At 38.0% G+C, this 17,752-nt stretch overlaps 1 pseudogene; it reads right to left on the bottom strand.

Annotated features, from left to right (window-relative positions):
- Positions 1-16,043: 16,043 nt before the first annotated feature.
- Positions 16,044-17,752, bottom strand: part of LOC119515496 — a 132,191-nt pseudogene continuing 130,482 nt past the window's right edge.

Raw genomic sequence — 17,752 nt, 5'->3', positions numbered from 1 at the left:
ATAATTTTTTCTCTTTATTCTATGATTAGTTTAGCCATTACATCATATTGTATTCAACCTTGCTACATTATTTACAACTTCTCTGTGATTAAAGTAACAGCTGCAGCCCATCCTGTTTTCACAGAGGACTAGGTGATTGTATGTTATCTGTATCTAAGAAGGTTGAAAGGGTCTTTCTGCTTTCTTGAAAATATTCACAGTTCTTTTTAACTGTTTAGCTTCTCCTTCAATATAATTTTCTAATATGGGACTTGAAGGATATGAATCATCTTTCCCAGTTATTATAGTAAGGCCTTTCCACTTTTTATCATTTGGAAATTGTACTTGAGTGTTTTTAGGTAAAAGTTCTGTTAAATATGATTCTATATCAGAAGGAATAACTGGTTCTTTACTATTAGAACGGAAAATATGAGAGCAGTATAAAGAGAAGGAGTCAACATTCTCATTATTAGATTTCTCAGCAGAGATATTATCCTGTGACAATATCTCTGAAGTCTGATCTCCTTTTCAGCCTCTTTAACAAATTTGCTGCATGGGGCTATGCCGACACACACAGCTGCCAACCTCTGGCTCTGAGTCCCAGGTGCCACATAGACTTCCAGAGCTCCAGCAGATCACAAACAGCTCAGCATAACAGAATTTAGAAATGACTATTACAATTCATGAATAGATGTGACTGCTGTAAGAGCTTACAATCTAGGAACCTTTACACAAGCCTTCCACTGATAACCTGTCCTTCCAGATTCAATTCTCCGAGTTTGCACATTATTGTTAGTCCATATTAGTGAGGTGTTATAATGTTTGTCTTTTTATTTCTGGCTTATTTTACGCAACCTACTGTCCTCAAGTTCAATTCACCTAGTTGCATATCTCACAACTTCCTTCCTTCTTGCCACTGCTCAATATTCCATTGTATGTATACACCTGAGTTCACCACTTGGTTTATCAGTTGATGTACCCTTAGGTCACTTCCATCCATTTCAAATTGTGAATAGTGCTGCCACAAACTCCAGTGTGCAAATGTCCATTGGTGTCCCGGCGCTCAGTTCCTGAAGTGTGCACCCAATAACAGGGTTGCAGGACCATATGGCAACCCAATAATTAGCTTCCTGTGGAACCACCACACTGCCCTCCAGATGGGCTGTGCCACTCTACTTCCCCACCAACAGTGAATAGGTACATCCCTCTCTCCACATTTTCTCCAACACTTTTATCCCTCTGTTTATTTTTAAACAGTTTTATTTGCCCACCATACAATCCATCCTAAGCAAGCTATCAATGATTCACAGTATAATCACATAGTTATGCATTAACCACCACAATCTATATGAGGACATTTCCATTTTGTCCACAATGAAAGAGGAAGAGGAGAGAAAAAAATGAAGAATAAAAAAATGATGGAAGAAAAAATTAAAGTAAAATAAAATACAATGAAAAGGTCATACAACAACAACACCACCAAGAATCCCATTCCACTCCTTTATATCCCTCTCTTTTAGACATTTAGCTTTGATATATTGCCTTTGTTACAATTAGTGGAAGCATATTACAATGTTACTGTTGACTATAGACTTTAGTTGGCATTGATTTTATTTTCCCCCCATACCATTCAGTTTTTAACACCTTGCAATGTTGACATTCATTTGTTCTCCCTCTTGTAAAAACATTCTTACATTAGTACACTTAATCACCCTCATTGACCACTCTAGATTTCACTAAATTATGAAGTCCCAGTCTTTATCCTCTATCTTTCTTTCCGGTATCATACATGCCCCTAGCCTTCCTCTTTCAACTGTACTCACACTCATCTTTTTCAGAGTATTTACAATATTGTGCTACTATTGTGCTACAGTATTGTGCTATATATTTCTGGATCTATAGAATCAATCCTGCTGAACATTCTTTGCTCCTTCAGCAGAAAATGACTGCTCTCTACCCTCTATCTCATGATAACCTGTGTTCTCAACTTTAACTCTCAGGTTTTGCTTATTAATGTTAATTTATATTAGTGAGACCATGCAGTATTTGTCCTTTTGTTTCTGGCTAATTTCACTCAATGTAATGTCGACTGTCTACCATTTTGTCTTTTAGATTTTATGATTTTATATGTCATGCCTTATTTTATTTTTATTTTTCTCTCTCTCTTTTTACCCTTACTGATAGTCTTCATTTTTACACTCTTTTCAGAACCTCTCTCTCCTGTCTTTTCCTATCTGCCTGTAGTGCCCCCTTTGGTATTTCATGTATAGCAGGTATCTTTTTCATAAACTGTCACAGTGTCTGTTTGTCTGAAAATATTGTAAAATCTCCCTTATTTTTGAAGAACAGTTTTGCTAGATATAGAATTGTTGGTTGGCAGTTTTTCTCTGTCAGTATCTTAAATATATCATATCACTGCCTTCTCATGTCCATGGTTTCTACTGAGAAATCTGCACATAGTCTTACTGAGCTTCCCTTGTATGTGATGGATTGATTTTCTCTTGCTGCTTTCAGAATTCTCTCTTTGTCTTTGACATTTAATAATCTGATTATTAAGTGTCTTGGAGTAGGTCTATTCAGATCTATTCTGTTTGGGGTATGGTATGCTGTGTTTCTTGGATCTGAAATTTTATGTCTTTCATAAGAGATGGGAAATTTTCAGTGATTATTTCCTCCATTATTGTTTCTGCCCCATTTCCCTTCTCTTCTCCTTCTGGGACACCCATAACATGTAAATTCATGCACTTCATGTTGTCATTCAGTTCTCTGAGACTCTGCTTATATGTTTCTATTCATTTCCATTTCTGTTCTTTTGTGTGTAGGATTTCAGATGTCCTGTCCTCCAGTTCATGAATCCTTTCTTTTGCCTCTTCAAATCTGCTGTTGTATGTCTCCATTGTGTTTTTGTCATTTCTTCTATTGTGCTTTTCATTCCCATAAGTTCTGCCAGTGCCTTCTTTATATCCTTCAACTCTTTTGCCACATTTTCCATCAACTCATTGATTTGATTTACAGGATTTGTTTGAACAATTTAATTAGTTGTTTCAACTCCTATATCTCATTTGAAATGTAAGTTTCTTCCTTTGACTGGGCCATATCTTCCTTTTTCTAGTGTGACTCATAATTTTTTTTTTCTAGGGCATGTGGTTTCCTTGATTACCCCAATCAGATTTTCCCTGACCAGATGGGCCCAGGTCTCAGGAGGAGTGTGTAATCAGTGTCAGGTTTCCCTGAGGATGAGACCCAGAAGATTGTCAGACTTTCCTGTGAGGTCCCAGACTCTGTGCTTTGCCTATCCTGCCCAGCAGGTGGCACTTGTCAGCCCACAGCTCCCCACTGGCATAAAGAGTTGTGGTGCCTTTAATTCTCAGCAGACCCTGTCCTGGCCATGGGCTGAGGGTGTTGGAAGCCAAGCTCAAGTCATTTCTGTTTTTCTTTTCCCCCATGCCCTGGGATCTGAATTCTCTGAGGGAGGGCCACCACTTGAGCAGGGCCCCACCTCCCATTTTCTTAGGGAAGATACACCCTTTATGGAATTATCTTCTTCACTTGACTTTTTCTTTTGTCTCTCTAATTATCTTAATTCCACCCTTGCCTGGGTCAGAGCTGACAACTGAAAATGCCTGAGGCTCTCTCCTATGAGCTACTTAGAATCAGAGGAAAAAAAAAAAAAAAAAGAATAAAAGAAAGAAATCCCCTGTTCAGATCCAGTTCCCAGCCCCCCAGTTTCACCACTTGATCAGAGTTGGTACTTGATTCTCTGTGCCCCTTTTGTGGGGACACAGCTGTTATCCAGTATTCTGAGTTCATCTGTCTCCAAAAGCCTCTGTTTTTATTTATTTATTATTTTTTCCATCAGTCCCACCTCCTCTTTGCCAGGAGGGACCTCAGTGTTCCCTTCCTACTTGCTCTGGGTTTATCTGTGCATGTAACTTGTAATCAGTAGTCCAAATTTATTAATTAAAACTGTAATTGGAGCTTGCTTGAGTTACTTTTCCTTGCTCCTTAGTAGACTGCTATTTTTTTTTTTCCATAAGGAAGTGCCTGCCATACTTAACAGCTCCACAGTTTGGGGCACTTTACTTACAGTTCAATGTTGCTATCTCAGCCCCTCCACCCATTGCAGACTGGTGTACAATGTGTGTCTGGTCACAGATTTCCCCCAATAGTTGTTTCAGACTATATACTAGTTATTCCTGGCTATTTACTAGTTGCTCTAGAGGACTAACTAAATTACACACCTCCATCTGCTGCCATCTTGACCCCCATATGTCTTTAATTCAGATCTTGTATCATTTTTCATATACAACTTTCCATTTACTAGGACAAGGAACTGTTTGCACACATACTAAAGGGTTAAACATGTTAACCAATCTGATGGATGTGTCTTTATATAGCAGTATAACTAACACATGTTAAAGGTTTAAAACATGCATTTATTACCACTGTAATAGGGTGAAAATAATCATAAAGGAGCATTTCTTTTCTCAGTTGTCTCTTTACTGCTATTTAGTTTAAAGAGATCTCTCCAAAATATCTTAATTACTATATGTCTGAGGGACATGATATAAGGCAAGTTAGGATAAAGGCTGTAGAAGAAGAAATATTCACTGGAATTCAAGAGATCTGCATTCTGGACTTTACCATTGAAATACTTTGACCATGGAAAAGTCACTTTGTGTCTTTGTCTCATATTCTTTTCTGTTTTAAAGAAAAAGTTTGATGTGGAGCAGTGGTTTTAATATCTTCTTTTAGCCTTAGAATGCCTTATTCAAACCATATTTTCTTACAGTTCCAGTGTACAAAAGAGGAAATATACAAGTGATCTGGTTGCAGTGGTTGAGGTTGGTGTGGGTCTGGGGCATTATGGATTTGAATAACATCCGAATGGCCTCTTTCCTGTCCCCTAGGCAGTCCTCAAAGATCTTAGAGAACCTTTAGACTCAAACACAATTGACAAGTTCTGAATCAAATAATCTCTAAGGTCTCCCATATTTCAAGCATTCTGTGAATCTATGATTTTCTTCAGTATGGAATCAAGGAATAAACCTTGAAAGCAATGATTTGGAGAAGTTGATCATGTCTTATAATTTATACACATAAACTTGTCAATGATCTGATAATGCTGAGATTAAAACAACAATTAATAACTACTCCAGTTGATTTCTCTTTGTTGCGTTTAGGAAGGCAAAATAGAAAGTGAATTCTAATCCTGAGATCTTATAAGAGTATAAGAAGAGATGGGAGTAGGAAACATTTAATCCAAATAACATTATAATTTGTGTGTATGTGTGTCATCAATGTCATTTTTCTGTGACTCTTGAGTCATAACCTCATAACAAATTGATGCACTCATGGATGTATCCCCTACAGTGTGGCATGTACATTAATTAGATTTTTTAACTATTTATCTTCGAATAATTTTAGACTCACGCAAGAGTTGTAGAGACAGTACACAGAGTACTTGCATATCCTTCACATGACTTCCCTCTTCCCTAATGTTAACATCTTACATAACCATAAAAGTATCAATGCTAAGAAATTAACACTAATGCACTACCAGTTACTAAACTACAGATTTTACTGGTATTCCACATTTATCCACTAATGTCTTTATTTTGTTATGGTGTCTATTCCAGGATCCAACCTTGCATTTATTTATCATGTCTCCTGAGGCTCCTCTATTCTATCACAGTTCCTTATCACCTTGACACTTTTAAAAATGCAGACCAATATTTTGTAGAATGAACCTTGATTTCGATTTGTCTGATGTTTTCACATAATTAAATTGAGGTTATGGATTTTAGTAAGAATCCTACTCAGCAGATTATTTAAGGTGATATATCTTAAACTAGTGATTTTAATCTTAATTACTTGGCTAAATGGTGTCTGCCAATTTTACTTATCCTTCTTTTGTAACCAGTTTATGTGTTTTGGCAAAAGCATGGAGTTCTGTTTCTACCATCACAATAACCCTACAGAAGAGTTCCATCACTCAAATCATTTCCTCATATTCTTCCTTTGTACCATTTCTGTTTCCACCCTCAATCTTTGGCAACCACTGATCTGTATTCCATCCTTATAGTGTTGCCTTTTGTAGAATGTGATATAGAGAGAATCATATAATATGTAGACTTTTGTGTCTGATTTATTTCATTTAAAAAAATGCATTTTTAGATCCATGCATGCCTTTGTGTGAATCAGTTCATTCCTTTGTATTGCTGAGTAATATTTTACTGCAAAGATATTTGCCAGTTTTTTATTCATTACATTTTTGTCTTATAAACATGAAGTAGAAGTGAGATGGCAGTGAAAACAAACGGGATGAGTGATTTTTCTTTAAGAATTCTTTCTTATATTTAAGCACTGGATTTCAGTTTTTACAAATACTCTTAAAACAATTCAGGTAACTAAGGTTTTGGGGTAAAGTAGTTCTTGTATATGAAGAATTCTATTACATGCTCCATTTTTCTGCAAATAAATATTAGCTGGATTAAAAAACACTGCCACAGAAAGTTTTTGTTTAAGCTATAGAACAATGCATTTATATGTACAAAAAGCCATAAGCAAACATGCATTTCTCCTTTATTAAGATGATTTGAATAAATGTTCAAACATTAAGGCAGTCATGATTCTAAATCATAATGAAATTCTAAGTTAAGGATTGCTTGTTTTGAAACCCATATTCATAGGCAACTATGACCAAAGCAAACTCACTCATCTACTTAGGATTCATCTGGGCTCATCTGCTCAGGATATACATTAACCCACTACCAACACTCCCTCTGTATCTGATGTATGGAATATGAATTAGTAGCAACACTACCATTTAACTTATTAGTCCCCTTGCTAGGTTTTCTTTTGAGGATTTAGTCTTCATTAGCACAAGCATGTACAAAAGAAGGGATAAAGAATTTCTTTGTAAACTTAGAATACTTACAAACTGCACTCATTCTTACTTTTCTGAAAATTGGCCAATAATTAAGCAAGAACTCCTAAATACAGAAAACCCCAAAAGCATACTTGAACATGCTCTCATCTCAAAAAAAAAAAAAGAAAAAAAAATTCTTCATGATTGAAACAATATCTTCATCTTCTTTATTCTCTTTAAAGAAGACTGTTTAATATAACTTTCTTTAAAAAGATAGTAAAGTGCAGGCTACAGTATTTTAGGTGGTTCTGCTCTGTAATTGCTACCTTCAAAGCACAAAATAATAATACCCTTGATAGACTGATGTCTTTCAAAAATCATTCAAGGAAAAGAGGTGAATCGTAGATAAAAGAAGGTGGGTCACTTTAAAATAGTTGTAGATTGCATTCTTGCCCTATTAAGCTTAGTAGAAGTACCGTACATTGAAATTTAGGGGGAGTGTCCTTTCTCTTCCTACTTTATTTTTTGAACATACAGTTTGACAAAGCTCAGATTCAGCCTTTGGGTGCATTTTGAGAAGCAGCTCTGGGGCAACACTCTAAACTACTACTACTGTAGACAATAAGATGTTAGTTGGGCACATCCCAGTGTTTCCATGCTGTGGATGGCTTACTATTATTTCAATTAGGAAGATCACTATTTACACATAAGCCCTCACTATTATTCCTTTACACAGTAATTTTACAGCCATTAGCCTGTTGTGAATAAAATACTGTACACTTACATTGGTATCACTAATAACTCATGTAGAAAAAGAATGGTATTAACTATATGAAAACTGTTTCAAAAGTTAGAGACATCTACAGTTTTCCTTTGTGTTTTCAAGTCAGAAGAGTGAGATTGTCAAAGCAGATGGAGCTGTAGGCAGCATGAGAATTAAACCTCAAAGCATTATGGTTTAAATCCACTTTAAGGTTACTATCAGGAAATGGGAATTTCTAACAAACACTGTTAAAAGTATGTTTTAGGTGCGGAGGCGGGGCAAGATGGCAGACTGGTGAGCTGTATGTTTTAGTTACTCCTCCAGGAAAGTAGGTAAAAAGCCAGGAACTGCGTGGACTGGACACCACAGAGCAATCTGTCTTTGGGCATACTTCATACAACACTCATGAAAACGTGGAACTGCTGAGATCAGCGAAATCTGTAAGTTTTTGCGGCCAGGGGACCCGCGCCCCTCCCTGCCAGGCTCAGTCCCGGGGGAGGAGGGGCTGTCAGCTCCAGGAAGGAGAAGGGAGAATTGCAGTGGCTGCTCTTATCGGAAACTCATTCTACTGATTCAAACTCCAACCATAGATAGACTGAGGCCAGACACCAGAGACTCTGAGAGCAGCCAGCCCAGCAGAGAGGAGACGGGCATAGAAGGAAAACAACACGAGAAGCTCCAAAGTAAAAGCAGAGGATTTTTGGAGTTCTGGTGAACACAGAAAGGGGAAGGGCGGAGATCAGGCCTTGAGGCGCATATGCAAATCCCGAAGCAAGGCTGATCTCTCTGCCCTGTGCACCTTTCCTTAATGGCCCTGGTTGCTTTGTCTATTAGCATTTCAATAACCCATTAGATCTCTGAGGAGGGCCGGTTTTTTTTTTTTTTTTTTTTTTTTTTAAATCCTTTTTGCTTTTTCTAAAACAATTACTCTAAGAAGCTCAATACAGAAAGCTTCAAAGAATTGAAATTTGGGCACGTCAAGTCAAGAGCAGAACTAAGAGAGCTCTGAGACAAAAGGCAATAATCCAGTGGCTGAGAAAATTCACTAAACAACACAACTTCCCAAGAAAAGGGGGGTGTCCGCTCACAGCCACCATCCTGGTGGACAGGAAACACTCCTGCCCATCGCCAGCCCCATAGCCCAGAGCTGCCCCAGACAACCCAGTGTGACGGAAGTGCTTCAAATAACAGGCACACACCACAAAACTGGGTGTGGACATTAGCCTTCCCTGCAACCTCAGCTGAATGTCCCAGAGCTGGGAAGGGGGAGCAGTGTGAATTAACAGAGCCCCATTCAGCCATCATTTGAGCAGAATGGGAGCCTCCCAACACAGCCCAGCAGCCCAGAACTGCCCTGGGGGGACGGCACTCACCTGTGACATAGCACAGTCATCCCTCAACAGAGGACCCGGGGTGCACAGCCTGGAAGAGGGGCCCACTTGCAAGTCTCAGGAGCCATACGACAATACCAAAGACTTGTGGGTCAGTGGCAGAGACAAACTGTGGCAGGACTGAACTGAAGGATTAGACTATTGCAGTAGCTTTAAAACTCTAGGATCATCAGGGAGATTTGATTGTTAGGGCCACCCCCCCTCCCCGACTGCCCAGAAACACGCCCCACATACAGGGCAGGCAACACCAACTACACACGCAAGCTTGGGACACCAATTGGGCCCCACAAGACTCACTCCCCCACTCACCAAAAAGGCTAAGCAGGGGAGATCTGGCTTGTGGAGAACAGGTGGCTCGTGGACGCCACCTGCTGGTTACTTAGAGAAAGTGTACTCCACGAAGCTGTAGATCTGATAAATTAGAGATAAGGACTTCAACTGGTCTACAAACCCTAAAAGAACCCTATCAAGGTCAGCAAATGCCACGAGGCCAAAAACAACAGAAAATTATAAAGCATATGAAAAAACCAGACGATATGGATAACCCAAGCCCAAGCACCCAAATCAAAAGACCAGAAGAGACACACCTAGAGCAGCTACTCAAAGAACTAAAGATGAACAATGAGACCCTAGTACGGGATATGAAGGAAATCAAGAAGACCCTAGAAGAGCATAAAGAAGACATTGCAAGACTAAATAAAAAAATGGATGATCTTATGGAAATTAAAGAAACTGTTGACCAAATTAAAAAGATGCTGGACACTCATAGTACAAGACTAGAGGAAGTTGAACAACGAATCAGTGACCTGGAAGATGACAGAATGGAAAATGAAAGCATAAAAGAAAGAATGGGGAAAAAAATTGAAAAACTCGAAATGGACCTCAGGGATATGATAGATAATATGAAACGTCCGAATATAAGACTCATTGGTGTCCCAGAAGGGGAAGAAAAGGGTAAAGGTCTAGGAAGAGTATTCAAAGAAATTGTTGGGGAAAACTTCCCAAATCTTCTAAACAACATAAATACACAAATCATAAATGCTCAGCGAACTCCAAATAGAATAAATCCAAAAAAACCCACTCCGAGACATATACTGATCACACTGTCAAACATAGAAGAGAAGGAGCAAGTTCTGAAAGCAGCAAGAGAAAAGCAATTCACCACATACAAAGGAAACAGCATAAGACTAAGTAGTGACTACTCAGCAGCCACCATGGAGGCGAGAAGGCAGTGGCACGATATATTTAAAATTCTGAGAGAGAGGAATTTCCAGCCAAGAATACTTTATCCAGCAAAGCTCTCCTTCAAATTTGAGGGAGAGCTTAAATTTTTCACAGACAAAGAAATGCTGAGAGAATTTGCTAACAAGAGACCTGCCCTACTGGAGATACTAAAGGAGCCCTACAGACAGAGAAACAAAGACAGGACAGAGAGACTTGGAGAAAGGTTCAGTACTAAAGAGATTCGGTATGGGTACAATAAAGGATATTAATAGAGAGAGGGAAAAATATGGCAAACATAATCCAAAGGATAAGATGGCCGATTCAAGAAATGCCTTCACGGTTTTAACGTTGAATGTAAATGGATTAAACTCCCCAATTAAAAGATATAGATTCGCAGAATGGATCAAAAAAAATGAACCATCAATATGTTGCATACAAGAGACTCATCTTAGACACAGGGACACAAAGAAACTGAAAGTGAAAGGATGGAAAAAAATATTTCATGCAAGCTACAGCCAAAAGAAAGCAGGTGTAGCAATATTAATCTCAGATAAAATAGACTTCAAATGCAGGGATGTTTTGAGAGACAAAGAAGGCCACTACATACTAATAAAAGGGGCAATTCAGCAAGAAGAAATAACAATCGTAAATGTCTATGCACCCAATCAAGGTGCCACAAAATACATGAGAGAAACATTGGCAAAACTAAAGGAAGCAATTGATGTTTCCACAATAATTGTGGGAGACTTCAACACATCACTCTCTCCTATAGATAGATCAACCAGACAGAAGACCAATAAGGAAATTGAAAACCTAAACAATCTGATAAATGAATTAGATTTAACAGACATCTACAGGACATTACATCCCAAATCACCAGGATACACATACTTTTCTAGTGCTCACGGAACTTTCTCCAGAATAGATCATATGCTGGGACATAAAACAAGCCTCAATAAATTTAAAAAGATTGAAATTATTCAAAGCACATTCTCTGACCACAATGGAATACAATTAGAAGTCAATAACCATCAGAGACTTAGAAAATTCACAAATACCTGGAGGTTAAACAACACACTCCTAAACAATCAGTGGGTTAAAGAAGAAATAGCAAGAGAAATTGCTAAATATATAGAGACAAATGAAAATGAGAACACAACATACCAAAACCTATGGGATGCAGCAAAAGCAGTGCTAAGGGGGAAATTTATAGCACTAAACGCATATATTAAAAAGGAAGAAAGAGCCAAAATCAAAGAACTAATGGATCAACTGAAGAAGCTAGAAAATGAACAGCAAACCAATCCTAAACCAAGTACAAGAAAAGAAATAACAAGGATTAAAGCAGAAATAAATGACATAGAGAACAAAAAAACAATAGAAAGGATAAATATCACCAAAAGTTGGTTCTTTGAGAAGATCAACAAGATTGACAAGCCCCTAGCTAGACTGACAAAATCAAAAAGAGAGAAGACCCATATAAACAAAATAATGAATGAAAAAGGTGACATAACTGCAGATCCTGAAGAAATTAAAAAAATTATAAGAGGATATTATGAACAACTGTATGGCAACAAACTGGATAATGTAGAAGAAATGGACAATTTCCTGGAAACATATGAACAACCTAGACTGACCAGAGAAGAAACAGAAGACCTCAACCAACCCATCACAAGCAAAGAGATCCAATCAGTCATCAAAAATCTTCCCACAAATAAATGCCCAGGGCCAGATGGCTTCACAGGGGAATTCTACCAAACTTTCCAGAAAGAACTGACACCAATCTTACTCAAACTCTTTCAAAACATTGAAAAAAATGGAACACTACCTAACTCATTTTATGAAGCTAACATCAATCTAATACCAAAACCAGGCAAAGATGCTACAAAAAAGGAAAACTACCGGCCAATCTCCCTAATGAATATAGATGCAAAAATCCTCAACAAAATACTTGCAAATCGAATCCAAAGACACATTAAAAAAATCATACACCATGACCAAGTGGGGTTCATTCCAGGCATGCAAGGCTGGTTCAACATAAGAAAAACAATCAATGTATTACAACACATTAAAAACTCGAAAGGGAAAAATCAATTGATCATCTCAATAGATGCTGAAAAAGCATTTGACAAAATCCAACATCCGTTTTTGATAAAAACACTTCAAAAGGTAGGAATTGAAGGAAACTTCCTCAACATGATAAAGAGCATATATGAAAAACCCACAGCCAGCATAGTACTCAATGGTGAGAGACTGAAAGCCTTCCCTCTAAGATCAGGAACAAGACAAGGATGCCTGCTGTCACCACTGTTATTCAACATTGTGCTGGAAGTGCTAGCCAGGGCAATCCGGCAAGACAAAGAAATAAAAGGCATCCAAACTGGAAAAGAAGAAGTAAAACTGTCATTGTTTGCAGATGATATGATCTTATATCTAGAAAACCCTGAGAAATCAACGATACACCTACTAGAGCTAATAAACAAATTTAACAAAGTAGCGGGATACAAGATTAATGCACATAAGTCAGTAATGTTTCTATATGCTAGAAATGAACAAACTGAAGAGACACTCAAGAAAAAGATACCATTTTCAATAGCAACTAAAAAAATCAAGTACCTAGGAATAAACTTAACCAAAGATGTAAAAGACCTATACAAAGAAAACTACATAACTCTACTAAAAGAAATAGAAGGGGACCTTAAAAGATGGAAAAATATTCCATGTTCATGGATAGGAAGGCTAAATGTCATTAAGATGTCAATTCTACCCAAACTCATCTACAGATTCAATGCAATCCCAATCAAAATTCCAACAACCTACTTTGCAGACTTGGAAAAGCTAGTTATCAAATTTATTTGGAAAGGGAAGATGCCTCGAATTGCTAAAGACACTCTAAAAAAGAAAAACGAAGTGGGAGGACTTACACTCCCTGACTTTGAAGCTTATTATAAAGCCACAGTTGCCAAAACAGCATGGTACTGGCACAAAGATAGACATATAGATCAATGGAATCGAATTGAGAATTCAGAGATAGACCCTCAGATCTATGGCCGACTGATCTTTGATAAGGCCCCCAAAGTCACCGAACTGAGCCATAATGGTCTTTTCAATAAATGGGGCTGGGAGAGTTGGATATCCATATCCAAAAGAATGAAAGAGGACCCCTACCTCACCCCCTACACAAAAATTAACTCAAAATGGACCAAAGATCTCAATATAAAAGAAAGTACCATAAAACTCCTAGAAGATAATGTAGGAAAACATCTTCAAGACCTTGTATTAGGAGGCCACTTCCTAGACTTTACACCCAAAGCACAAGCAACAAAAGAGAAAATAGATAAATGGGAACTCCTCAAGCTTAGAAGTTTCTGCACCTCAAAGGAATTTCTCAAAAAGGTAAAGAGGCAGCCAACTCAATGGGAAAAAATTTTTGGAAACCATGTATCTGACAAAAGACTGATATCTTGCATATACAAAGAAATCCTACAACTCAATGACAATAGTACAGACAGCCCAATTATAAAATGGGCAAAAGATATGAAAAGACAGTTCTCTGAAGAGGAAATACAAATGGCCAAGAAACACATGAAAAAATGTTCAGCTTCACTAGCTATTAGAGAGATGCAAATTAAGACCACAATGAGATACCATCTAACACCGGTTAGAATGGCTGCCATTAAACAAACAGGAAACTACAAATGCTGGAGGGGATGTGGAGAAATTGGAACTCTTATTCATTGTTGGTGGGACTGTATAATGGTTCAGCCACTCTGGAAGTCAGTCTGGCGGTTCCTTAGAAAACTAGATATAGAGCTACCATTCGATCCAGCGATTGCACTCCTCGGTATATACCCGGAAGATCGGAAAGCAGTGACACGAACAGATATCTGCACGCCAATGTTCATAGCAGCATTATTCACAATTGCCAAGAGATGGAAACAACCCAAATGTCCTTCAACAGATGAGTGGATAAATAAAATGTGGTATATACACACGATGGAATACTACGCGGCAGTAAGAAGGAACGATCTGGTGAAACATATGACAACATGGATGAACCTTGAAGACATAATGCTGAGTGAAATAAGCCAGGCACAAAAAGAGAAATATTATATGCTACCACTAATGTGAACTTTGAAAAATGTAAAACAAATGGTTTATAATGTAGAATGTAGGGGAACTAGCAGTAGAGAGCAATTAAGGAAGGGGGAACAATAATCCAAGAAGAACAGATAAGCTATTTAACGTTCTGGGGATGCCCAGAAATGACTATGGTCTGTTAATTTCTGATGGATGTAGTAGGAACAAGTTCACTGAAATGTTGCTATATTATGTAACTTTCTTGGGGTAAAGTAGGAACATGTTGGAAGTTAAGCAGTTATCTTAGGTTAGTTGTCTTTTTCTTACTCCCTTGCTATGGTCTCTTTGAAATGTTCTTTTATTGTATGTTTGTTTTCTTTTTAACTTTTTTTTTCATACAGGTGATTTGAAAAAAGAAGGGAAAGTTAAAAAAAAAAAAAAAAAAAAAAAAAATAAAAAAGACAAACAAGGGAAAAAAAAAAAAAAAAAAAAGATGTAGTGCCCCCTTGAGGAGCCTGTGGAGAATGCAGGGGTATTCGCCTTCCCCACCTCCATGGTTGCTAACATGACCACAGACATAGGGGACTGGTGGTTTGATGGGTTGAGCCCTCTACCATAAGTTTTACCCTTGGGAAGACGGTTGCTGCAAAGGAGAGGCTAGGCCTCCCTGTATTTGTGCCTAAGAGTCTCCTCCTGAATGCCTCTTTGTTGCTCAGATGTGGCCCTCTCTCTCTGGCTAAGCCAACTTGAAAGGTGAAATCACTGCCCTCCCCCCTACATGGGATCAGACACCCAGGGAAGTGAATCTCCCTGGCAACGTGGAATATGACTCCCGGGGAGGAATGTAGACCCGGCATCGTGGGATGGAGAACATCTTCTTGACCAAAAGGGGGATGTGAAAGGAAATGAAATAAGCTTCAGTGGCAGAGAGATTCCAAAACGAGCCGAGAGATCACTCTGGTGGGCACTCTTACGCACACTTTAGACAACCTTTTTTAGGTTCTAAAGAATTGGGGTAGCTGGTGGTGGATACCTGAAACTATTAAACTACAACCCAGAACCCATGAATCTCGAAGACAGTTGTATAAAAATGTAGCTTATGAGGGGTGACAGTGGGATTGGGAATGCCATAAGGACCAAACTCCACTTTGTCTAGTTTATGGATGGATGTGTAGAAAAGTAGGGGAAGCAAACAAACAGACAAAGGTACATAGTGTTCTTTTTTACTTCAATTGCTCTTTTTCACTCTAATTATTATTCTTGTTATTTTTGTGTGTGTGCTAATGAAGGTGTCAGGGATTGATTTAGGTGATGAATGTACAACTATGTAATGGTACTGTAAACAATCGAAAGTACAATTTGTTTTGTATGACTGCGTGGTATGTGAATATATCTCAATAAAATGATGATTAAAAAAAAAAAAAAAAAAAGTATGTTTTAGGTGCAATTTAAGTTAAGTATGTTACACTCCAACTAAAATATTTTAAATATTTAAAAGTTTGTGTCCTAGTACCCATTAAGCTTGACTTCAGCTGAACAGTTAATATTGCTTTTAAAGCTGTGAAACACATTTATTTTTTACAAGGAAAAATTAGCTTTAAAGGGGCAGTAGGGGAACAAAAACAATAATTTTTAGATCAACATCATACACTTTACAATACACTCACATTTATACACAAATTTCTTGTTTACAAGTACGAAAGGCAAAGAATCACAAACAACTTAAGCAACTGCATTAACTACATTCAATAGTTAATACTGTTGTCCCTATTCTCCATTTTTTATATCCAGAAGAAAACTGTAAATGACACCCTGCATATAGACTTTTAGAAGTTGGAGACTTGTGTAGTTCTGCACATGTCTTGGTTTTCACAGAATTGAACTGAGACTCTAGGTCAAATCAGTTAAAAGGAAGTTGTCCATGGTTGTTTGAGTTTCATTGCTGGTGAAAAACAGACTCCCCAGGGTTTCTAACTAGAATTCATTTTCTGTGTTCCTGTACTGTTCAACACAACTTTGCTTTATAAAGCAGGTAGGTTTTTAGTGGAAATCCCTTCTGTTTGGGTTTCTTTGTCAGATGAATCAGTGCTCATGGAAAAGCTGAAGTGTTTCAGAATACTGCCCAGAGGTAGATGGGGGCTACTGTCTAAAAAGAAGTTTTAGTCTCTCTGTGATTCATCAGACATTTCAAGGCCTAAGAGTTTAGCATTTTCCCTATGATTGTAATGCTGAGCAGAGGTGTCTGCAAGTAAAAAGTCAGTTTGGCTCTCTAAGTCCAGGGTTTCCAAGACTGGTTCAATGTCCATATTGCTAAGGTCACACTCTTCCATTTGAGTTTGGATATTTGAGTCTGAAAAGAACTCTTCAATATCAAAATCTATTCTGGGATTCTGGGTTGGGCCAGAAGGGAGCTGTGTGTCAGGTCCATTGTTGGTGCCAGACAAAAGACTATGATTATCCAAAGTCTGACACAGCAGGTTACTTGACATGATGTTTTCTAAATGGCTTAATAAATCTATGGTTTGGGACTATTCTGTTCACTGAAGTTTAGAATTGGTGCATAGTTTTCAATATCTTGATTTAAAGTCTTGGGGTTTTTCTGAAGTAGCATACCATGAGTTACAGTCTCTGTTACCAAACTGTTGCTTATTATATTGTCTGCAGAAACCCTATATGATGAGTAGACATTCTTAAAAATGTCTCCACACATTCCTGCTTGGTCCATTTGTACATGGTCATCTGTGGAACTTTGCACTCTACTGGATTGAGTTTCTCTGGAGATCCCACCTGACTGGAAACAGGCATCTAAAAAAGCATCAATTGGAGTGGCTATACATGAAGTTACTTTAGAACTGGGTAACAGTGTTTGAGTCTGAACATTAATGGGAAGTGAAATTTGAGAAATGAATGTCAAATCAGTTTGAGAAAAAAATGATACAGAGGACTCTGGGGAAACCCACTATACAGAAGTCATGAAGCTTTGTGAGGCATAAGAGAGATCTATTTGCACATTGATGGATGAAATGCTGTTCTTCTGACGTGTTCCTTAGTTGTTGTAAAGTAGATGGTGGACTTTTACCCAAGTTTGGTTGAACACCTGTACTAATTGTCTCAACAGCAACAGTATTCACAACTTTTGAGAGAGGAAGGCTCTCCTTAGGAAAGCAAGCCTCCAAATCTAGGCCGAGGATCAGGGTTCCTATGGACAAGGGAAGTAAATGAACGGTGTCTATCTTAGAGCCCTGATGATCGACACTGACTACCACAGGCTGGGCCCAGGAGTCGGCCATCTGGAGTTGTTCAATTTACAAGATCTCCCACTTCCTAGTTATTCAACCCCAAATCAATGACTTTTTGTCAGTGAGAAAGTCTAAGAAAATGACCTGAGTAAATGGACAGAGAGAGCCACAGACTTGAATATACCCTATAACAAGATAGAGAAAA

The sequence above is a fragment of the Choloepus didactylus genome, chromosome 1 (genome assembly GCF_015220235.1).
Source record: "Choloepus didactylus isolate mChoDid1 chromosome 1, mChoDid1.pri, whole genome shotgun sequence".
In the NCBI taxonomy this organism is placed as follows: Eukaryota; Metazoa; Chordata; class Mammalia; order Pilosa; family Megalonychidae; genus Choloepus; species Choloepus didactylus.
Note: the sequence above shows the minus strand (reverse complement) of the source record. Positions and strands in the feature narration are given on the sequence as shown.